The sequence below is a fragment of the Protomyctophum bolini genome (genome assembly GCF_963924005.1).
Source record: "Protomyctophum bolini genome assembly, chromosome: 5".
Taxonomy (NCBI): domain Eukaryota; kingdom Metazoa; phylum Chordata; class Actinopteri; order Myctophiformes; family Myctophidae; genus Protomyctophum; species Protomyctophum bolini.
Window position 1 is genome coordinate 50,957,714 of NC_137866.1, and position 8,571 is coordinate 50,966,284.

The 8,571-nt window shown below is 41.3% G+C and overlaps 1 long non-coding RNA gene across 1 annotated transcript; it reads left to right on the forward strand.

The window, feature by feature from the left end:
- The first annotated feature begins 1,877 nt into the window (after window positions 1–1,877).
- LOC308315655 lies at window positions 1,878–5,100 on the forward strand. Its single transcript, XR_013964062.1, has 5 exons — window positions 1,878–1,973; window positions 3,217–3,313; window positions 3,421–3,489; window positions 3,627–3,725; window positions 4,684–5,100. It is a non-coding gene; the product is annotated as an uncharacterized lncRNA (long non-coding RNA).
- The last annotated feature ends 3,471 nt before the right edge of the window (window positions 5,101–8,571 follow it).

Sequence of the window (8,571 nt, forward strand, 5' to 3'; positions counted from 1 at the left end):
GATCCTATAATTAGACCGACAACCTACCATTATCCCTAACCTAACCCTAACTGCAAGCACGGGAGCAGCACATGTTCGAGCGCTAGTCCGACCGTTGTTCCCGAATGCTCCGTCGGAATTACGTTCTGATCCAACTACAAACACATTTACAATACTGCATATCTTCCTATATTAAAATAGATAGCACAGTACCGGACAGTACTATAGTATAGCACAGTACGAGTAGCACAGTACAGTACAGTACGCATACTACAGTATAGTAAAAGTATTACAGCACAGTAGGTCTACACTCTGACAAGTTCTTATTAGCAGACTGCTACTTACTGTATGTTTTCTAATGTACAGCATTGGAACTATTTTTGCTGATCTTGGAGCGCACTTTACAATTTACCCTGGGTGTGCGTGTGTCTATGATGTGCGGGCATCCGCTACTTAAGGGCTGCATAGCGGCCCGGACCTCTAGTACTAACCTAAAGGGCGAGTTCGTGCTGAAACAACAGGTCTGGGAGTGCCCATATCCATATATGGACTTTTTTTCTTCTTTCTTTTAAAATTGACGCTTTCGTGTAGGGCGTAAAATGCCCAGGTACAGCCGGGCCTTAATTTCCGGGCCTGTTGAGAACTCTACTTTTCGTTGGCTGCCGTGCGTCTGTGCTAATGACTTTGGGGCGGGCCCCTAGAGTTTGAATGGACAGGTATCAGTCAAAAGGGAGACATTAAAGGGGAAGGAAGGGTAAGGAAGGATCAACATATGGAATGTCAGAACAGGTCAGCTCCATATATGGAGTATGGCTGTATGGCTATCCAGGGTTTGATGAGGTCAGTGTCGTGATCTTCATTCATATATGGAGACGGCCATATATGGAACGACAGCGTGTCACGAGGCGTGACAGACTGAAGGCCATATATGGAGTGTGTCACAAAGTGTGACAGACGGACGGACAGACTGACATGTTTTGCAGGTTTTCATAGTAATCTGTGACCTACAGTCACAATAACGACATCATATTATATCCCACTACAGCACATCTATGGGCATGACAATATGGGCTCTCCATGGGCATAAAAGGTACAAGAACTGACAGATAGGAGATCTTTATGGGCATAAAATAAAAATATATATTTTTTTCTTTTCAAGGTCTGTGTAAACACAAACATTGAAGACAAAAGTGAGGACGCAAATTGTGATTGATTGGCCAGAATGAGACTCAGAGGATGTATGATGACATATGATTATAACAGAGCGCCCCTCACTTCACACGTGTGTGATTCCCCCCCCCCCCGCCATTTTATATTTCATATTAGATTTTATATTTATATTTTAAGTGAGGACGCAAATTGTGATTGGCCAGAATGAGACTCAGAGGATGTATGATGAATAACAGAATGCCCCTCACTTCACACGTGTGTGATTTCTCCCCCCCCCCTCCCCATTTTATATTTCATATTTGATTTTATATTTATATTTTATAAATGAAAAACATTTTTTTCTAGAAATGCTACAAATGTAATCCAGTGAGTCATTTTGTGGATAAAAAAGAAATACAGTTTAGGTCAGATAGTGTTCTACCCTGCATGCTGAAATAACCAATTTCCAAAGCATACCTTTATTTTTATTATATTTTTAACATTTTGGAATAAATTAAAACGGTGAATTAGGCTTAGGACCTGTAGGCATATGCATTTTGATTTAATAATATATAATAAAACTATCTCGCTCGGCAATTGGCCCGCCTCTATGGACCGAATCTCGAACGCCATTGGACAACAAACCGGAAATATCACCCAGAGCGTCTGACTCGTGGTCTGACGTCACCAACGAACAGCATTTGAATTTGAAAGTGAAAGAGTCACAAGTCACAACAAGGAACTAAGGATTAGGAAGGACGGCATGCAGGAGAAGATTGCAGAACAACAACACAAGTTAACGTCCGAACTAAATGGATTAAACCCCTTCAGGCTGTAGCGAAAAGGTATGTTACAGAACGAGAACTATATAAAGACCCACATTAAGGAAAATATGTTAACAACCGCGAGGTGCATCATTATGAATTTATAGCCCAACATTTAGCAGCTGCAGCACTGTTAGCAATATGCTAACGTTAGTGTTTAGCTAACATTATATGGGGGACATCTCGTCCTATTTGAATAGGTTTGTACTACACTAAATACTGTAAATAGTCATACACTGCACTAGTGTTGTTGGTGAAGTTATTATTTTAATTTGAGATCGTTTTTGGTGAGTCTGTCTGTGTTCATTTGAGGGGTTTTGTGGTCAAGTTTAATCTGGTGGTTATTTCTGTTGCAATGAAGGTAGACTTCGTTTTTGGCTTTAAATCATTCTTTATTTTAGGATTATGTGTTTAGAACGATTTTTGAGGAACAGTATTTTTGATTGGAAAAACCTTGTGCATATTTCTATGGTAATTTAATTCAGTTCAATTTAGTTCAACGTGTATTGAACAAAATATTCTTAAATTTTGGGTCTGTGAGGTTAATCTCATCAAATGGTGGTCTGTGGCTCAAGCTGCTCAAATGCAGAATTAATAATGGTCCTTGATATGAAAATGAACTTAAACAATACCAAAATAAGCTTACATAGTGAGCTTGTAGATTTGCAAATGTTTTGCTTAAATTTCCAGAATAGGCACGCTGAGGCTATATGGTTCATTGGTATAGAAGAATCTTCTATAATTTATCTTGTTTATTAAATTAATATTTGTGGCACTAATACCACTGACAATTTAAACAGTAATAATATGCTGATTAATTTTTTAAGCATTTGGTTGTACTGCAGAAACCATGGTGTGTCACTACACTTGTAGATATGCTATTTTCACACGCATCAAATATTTTTGAAAATTAGCTCAGACCTTTTGTCAGGGGCTAGGTCCTGTGCAGTAATATAACCATGGAAGGTTATATTGTGGTGGAATGGTGTGCCCGCACACCATTCCACCATTTATCATTGGTAAAGGTCCAGGATTACTTTATTGAAACAACTTTCGTTTGTGTTTGTTCAATAAAGTAATCCTTTACCAATAGAATGGTGTGTGTGTGTGTGTGTGGGCCCTACCTCCCTCCTTCCATGATTACCTTATTGGCCCTGCACCCACTGTCGAGGTGCGTGTAAATGGGTATGCTCAGTAATGACACGCTAAGCCTTTTTTCTGTAATTTCTCCCTCTCTCTGTAACTTGGTTATTTCTGTCTGCAGCCTTCTGTTCCACCTATCCATCCAGGCTGTCTTTTGGGCACATCAGCTTTACATTCCACATGTCTCAGCCTGGCTTGTTGACCATGTTCCTGCAGAGGTCAGTATTGAAATGTTCCATATTTTGTACTGACTTTTTGTTATAAATTTCAGTGTAGTTTTAGTTCTTTATTTGGTCAGTTTTGAAGATTTATTTTTGTTCTACAGGGGCTTGTCGACATTGGTTGGGAATCTGAAGCCAGGTCACAAGTGCAGCCATGCAGGAGCTCTATCCAGGTATGGATCACACTAAAGAATATTGTCTACAATACTGCATTTTGTCTTTGTCTTTGACAACAAGGAAGTGAAGTTTTGTCTGTTTTCATGGTCAATTTGCAGTTTGTGAAATGTTTATGCTGCATCTCTATTCACAGGCCTCCTCTTCAGGCCTGAAGAATGTGATGGTCTTCTCAGTGGCGTTCCCAGATTGTAAAAGAAAGTTGCAGACTCCACCAAACTGGAAGCCACTCAAAGTAAGTTTTTCTTCACACATTTGGCTTTGTAAAGTATATTCAGATCATTTATATTGTAACCAATGCATTTGTTGGGAAATCTTTGCAGTTGTATTTTATGGTGTTAATTTCCTGTATGCCACTTGGGACCCAACAGTGGTAATGGGCTGACATAATAGTGTGCCTTTGATCAGCCTCTACCATTGGTTAACTCAAATAGGCCCCCTGCCTACTTATAGCCAATATGATGGTCTGATACTGAAATGTCCACTCCACTTCACCATTTCACCTTTTGCACTTTTTAAATAAAGACAATGTTTTTGGCATCCAAAGAGCCTCATTCATCCTACAATGTGCAAGCCCCCTTTTGCTTATGGATATATGATCGTTGCTGTTGGGAAGAATAAACCACCTAACAGAAACTGTTTTTCTTTTGCATAAATCAGTACTGTTGGACCAATATTGAACCAATGGTAAAAAGTGCTTCGGACAAACCTCTTAATTCCATTGGACCCTCAAACTGTCTGCTAAAATGGCCAACTCTCCCCTCTAATGCAAGTCATTGACATTATGTAAAGTCACAAAACCAACTTTCATATGGCATTATTGTTTTGTTTTCAAAATATAAGGTTTTTCTTCATTTCCTGAAAATAGAAAAAAAATATATATGAACATTTTGGAGTTAGGTGGTTTCTCCCCGACAGCAGATATGAGTAAATATGTCTCTTATACTGTACCTTATGCAGTTGGTAGTAAAGAAATGCAACACAGATGTTGCAGTGGTGGGACAGTCTCTCTCTGAGCCAGGTTGGCCCTGTTTGTGGATATGCTGGGCACAGAGTCAAGTAGGTTTTTATCTAACATTACTCTGGTTCACTGTTATTCTTTTTCGATTGAGTGAAAGATGGAACAACATCACTGGTGGGGAAACATGTTGACTATGTTCTTGTATAGCTAATTTAATCTTATCTGTCTGCAGGATGTCTTCTTACGGTGTGCCACCCATGATGGGTGGATAAAGGTGTCACAGAGACGGCTTACGGCACCTGAAGAAGTTCAAGGTCAGCCCCCGTATACTGAGGTCCTTCTACAACTGCACCATCGAGAGCATCCTGACGGGTGGAATCATCGTGTGCTATGGGAGCTGCACTGCACTTCAGCAGAAGGCACTACAGAGAGTGGTGAGAACAGCCCAGCGCATAGTTGGAGGTGAGCTTCCCTCCCTCCAGGGAATATACGAGAGACGTTGTGTGGCCAAGGCTGAAGGGATTGTCGGGGATGTCCACCATCCCAGTCACAGCCTGTTTGAGCCATCACAGTGGCCCCCATGCAACCGGTTTCTCAGCCTTGCTAGCCACAAAGACTATGGAGCACCTTCTTTTTTTTTCACCATTAGACTTATGAATACACATTGAACACTACATGGCCCAGACTATATGGCCAAATGTCTGTGGCTAATATACCGTAATGGCATTTTGCACTTGAGCTCTGCACTTTAGGTAGTTTTAGCGATTATAGCTATTTAAGCAACTTCGTTTTTAACTCATAGAATGCTGAAAGCGTTTTTAAACGTTTTATTATAGCCACCCCTAAGAAGCGCATAACGTTTTTATACGTTTTATGGTCCAAAAAACGTTTTTTTATTGATTACTATAGTTCAACTATATTTGCGCCCGGACAACTCATAATGTAACACCGATCGGCTCTAAAAAGAGTTAAAACCCCCCCCTGCTGAAAAGAGGTGTTGGTCTGAGAAGCGTCTGGCACCGCCTATTGGTTGGTCTATGCGAGGACGTACGACGTAATGGAGACGGCCGTCCGGCATAGACCAACGCAGATGTCAGGGGATCTAAAATGGATGGGACAATGCTCTTGTTTGTGTGAATACACTCGATTCCCCCTCCCCTCCTGTTTCTACATGGTTTCTCCCGAGGGAGAATGGTGGGGGGGGGGGTCTCTTCCTCTTGGATCGCATTGGCAGTTCCCCCCCCACTCCCGAGTCCCCACTGCTTTCAACTGCAAGGCTTGCACTCTCATTCTCGGAACAAGATACAACGCGATTTGCTCTCTGCCCGTATATAAACCTGCAACGATCGGCATTTGATTTCATAACGTAACGTTTGCCAGACACATGTGGAGTTAGTCATTGACAGATTGCACATCATTATCGAGGGCCCGCCATGATACGTTGGTCGCTGATCGCAAGCCGTACTGCTGCTGCTGCTGCGCTGCTCGCATCCAACCATCCAATCCATCCCCCTTTCTCGTTACAACAGGCTATTATAAACTCACCGTCGAGCAGCCTGCCCTGCACCTAATGTGATAAAATGAACGGCAGGACAAAATCGGATCGATTATTATCTGTCTATCAGCAACATACGGGTGTTTGTCTTGCAACGACAGGTGGTGCTTTCTCGTTTTTTTTCTTCCAAATACGTTGACGTGCTGCTTCTGCTGCTGCCGCATCCATCTCGTTGTTTTTCTTGTTGTTTTTTTCCCCAAACATGTCCAGACACAATCCGATCCAGTCTCGCGTCTCACCTTATAGATACGCGAGACTGGATCGATGAGGTTAGTGGTATGTCTGGACATGTTTGGAGCGGCACACGACAATCGACAATAATGTTGATTATGCAAGATCATTTCCTCAAAGCCTAGTTGCCCCCCCCCCCCCCCGTTACTGCGATTGTAGCTCGAATCACAGAATGAGTTCAATGAGCGTAGGGAGAGGGCACATATGGGGCTACGATTGAGGCCGATTTATATTTTCTAACAACTTAGGAGAGAGACTGACCACGATGCAGGCAGAAGAAAGTTTCCAAGTCCGTTTTATGATCAGATAATGTGCATCAAGACTCTCTGCTTTCATAAGAAAAAAACTAATACTGTAATTGCGAATGCAATGAGCACTTACTATGAGACCTAGCAGATCACGTCTGTCTGTCTGTCTGTCTGTCTGTCTGTCTGTCTGTCTGTGTGTGTGTGTGTGTGTGTGTGTGTGTCTGTCTGTCCCGCTTACTGTATATGTGGACCTGGCCCTTTTGTGCCCATATATGGAGCTGAGTGATTTGTGAGTCATGGTGACATGAGTGTGATGGCGTGGTCCTGCTTTGGGGACTCCTTATATGGTTATGGCTGAGTCATGGTGACATGAGTGTGATGGCGTCTTTTGTGACCATATATGGAGCTGGCGTGGTCCAAGCACTAACTATGACACCCTGCAGATCATGTCTGTAATTTATTCTAATTGTTATTGCAATTTACGATCTGCGTTCGCCTTCCGCGTTTGCGCGTCTTACTCGTAATAATAAAAATCACACCCCTGTGAAGTGAGCAGTGCAATGTTGTGAAGTGAGCAGTGCAACATTGCACTGCTCACTTCACTGGGGTGTGATTTCTATTATTATTACAGTATTAGTATTTTTCTTATGAAAGCAGAGAGTATTCTGTTTCATACGGTATATAGTATGTACATGTCGCTATAGGCCTTATTTTGTGAATATTTAGTTGTTAGGTCCATGCTCTCTAAAATTATCTTTTTCAGAGAACTTTAGAGATGGCATGGGCCTGAATAACTATTATTCACAAAATAAGGCCTATAGCGACATGTACATACTATATACCGTATGAAACAGTCGACACTCTGCTTTCATAAGAAAAATACTAATACTGTAATAATAATAAAAATCACACCCCTGTGAAGTGAGCAGTGCAATTGCACTGCTCACTTCACAGGGGTGTGATTTTTCTGGGTGGTATTTTTCTTATGAAAGCAGAGAGTCTACTGTTTCATACGGTATATAGTATGTACATGTCGCTATAGGCCTTATTTTGTGAATAATAGTTCTTCGGGTCCATGCCTTCTCTAAAGTTCTCTGGTGGGCGCAAGCTGCATTCAATAGCCAATTAGTGACAAACTGTATATGTGTACAATGTGTACTGTTTTCCTCCTAAAAGTAGACATTCAGGGCTTTCATTCCGTATATGGTTTGTATAGGATATTATTTGTGCTCAATTTTATATCGGTCTTTTGAACTAAAAAAACTGAACTGAAATGTCTGTCAACTTCAGGCCTCCATATCTCTGTTGTTTTTTTTCACAAGCAGCGTGCAGGCAAAAGCAGGTGTTAGAAAAAGGTCAATATCTCCAGAATGGAAGATGGTAGAATCATAAATTCTTTTTTAAATTGAAGTGGACAAGTTGGGCTTTCTTTTTATTTATGCGATTGTGATTCTCGCTATAAGAGGCCCCTCGCTGTGGGCCCCCCAAAAAGTTCAAAAAGCCCATGTTAAGCCTTCAGCACCAGTAAGCCATGGTCCGCTAGAACCTGTAGCAGTTAAAGTGTTAACATAGATTACTCTTGACACTAGACTGTAGCTCTTGTGTTGGCTTTAGCGCACAATTAATTGAATGTGCCTTTTACTTGTAATTGGTATTGTTGACAAAATTGAACATTCAGACCATCAAGACGTCTACATGTTAAACAAGTGCCGCAGCGGCAAGAATGGGAAGGTTAAAAAATACTTTTAAAGTGCCTCTGCTAAAAGGAGAATTCCATGCTAGAAGGCTTTCTTACCTTATTTGTCACGTCCCCACCAAAGAGGTTTAGGACAGGTATTATGTTGTGCAAAAGTGCATGATTGGCCATTTCGGGGGTTGGGTTTTTGTGCTAATTTGCTTATTTCCATCGAAATGAGTAGTAAAGTGTGCCACTCGGGATACTATTTACATTATGAAAAGAGGACATATACAAAAAATATGGATTTTTGAGCGATGGAAATAAGCGACACCCCATAGCCCCATTCAATTCAATGCAATTAATTGAGGGCTTATGGTAGGGGAAATGCGCTTTTGCACAAAATAAAAC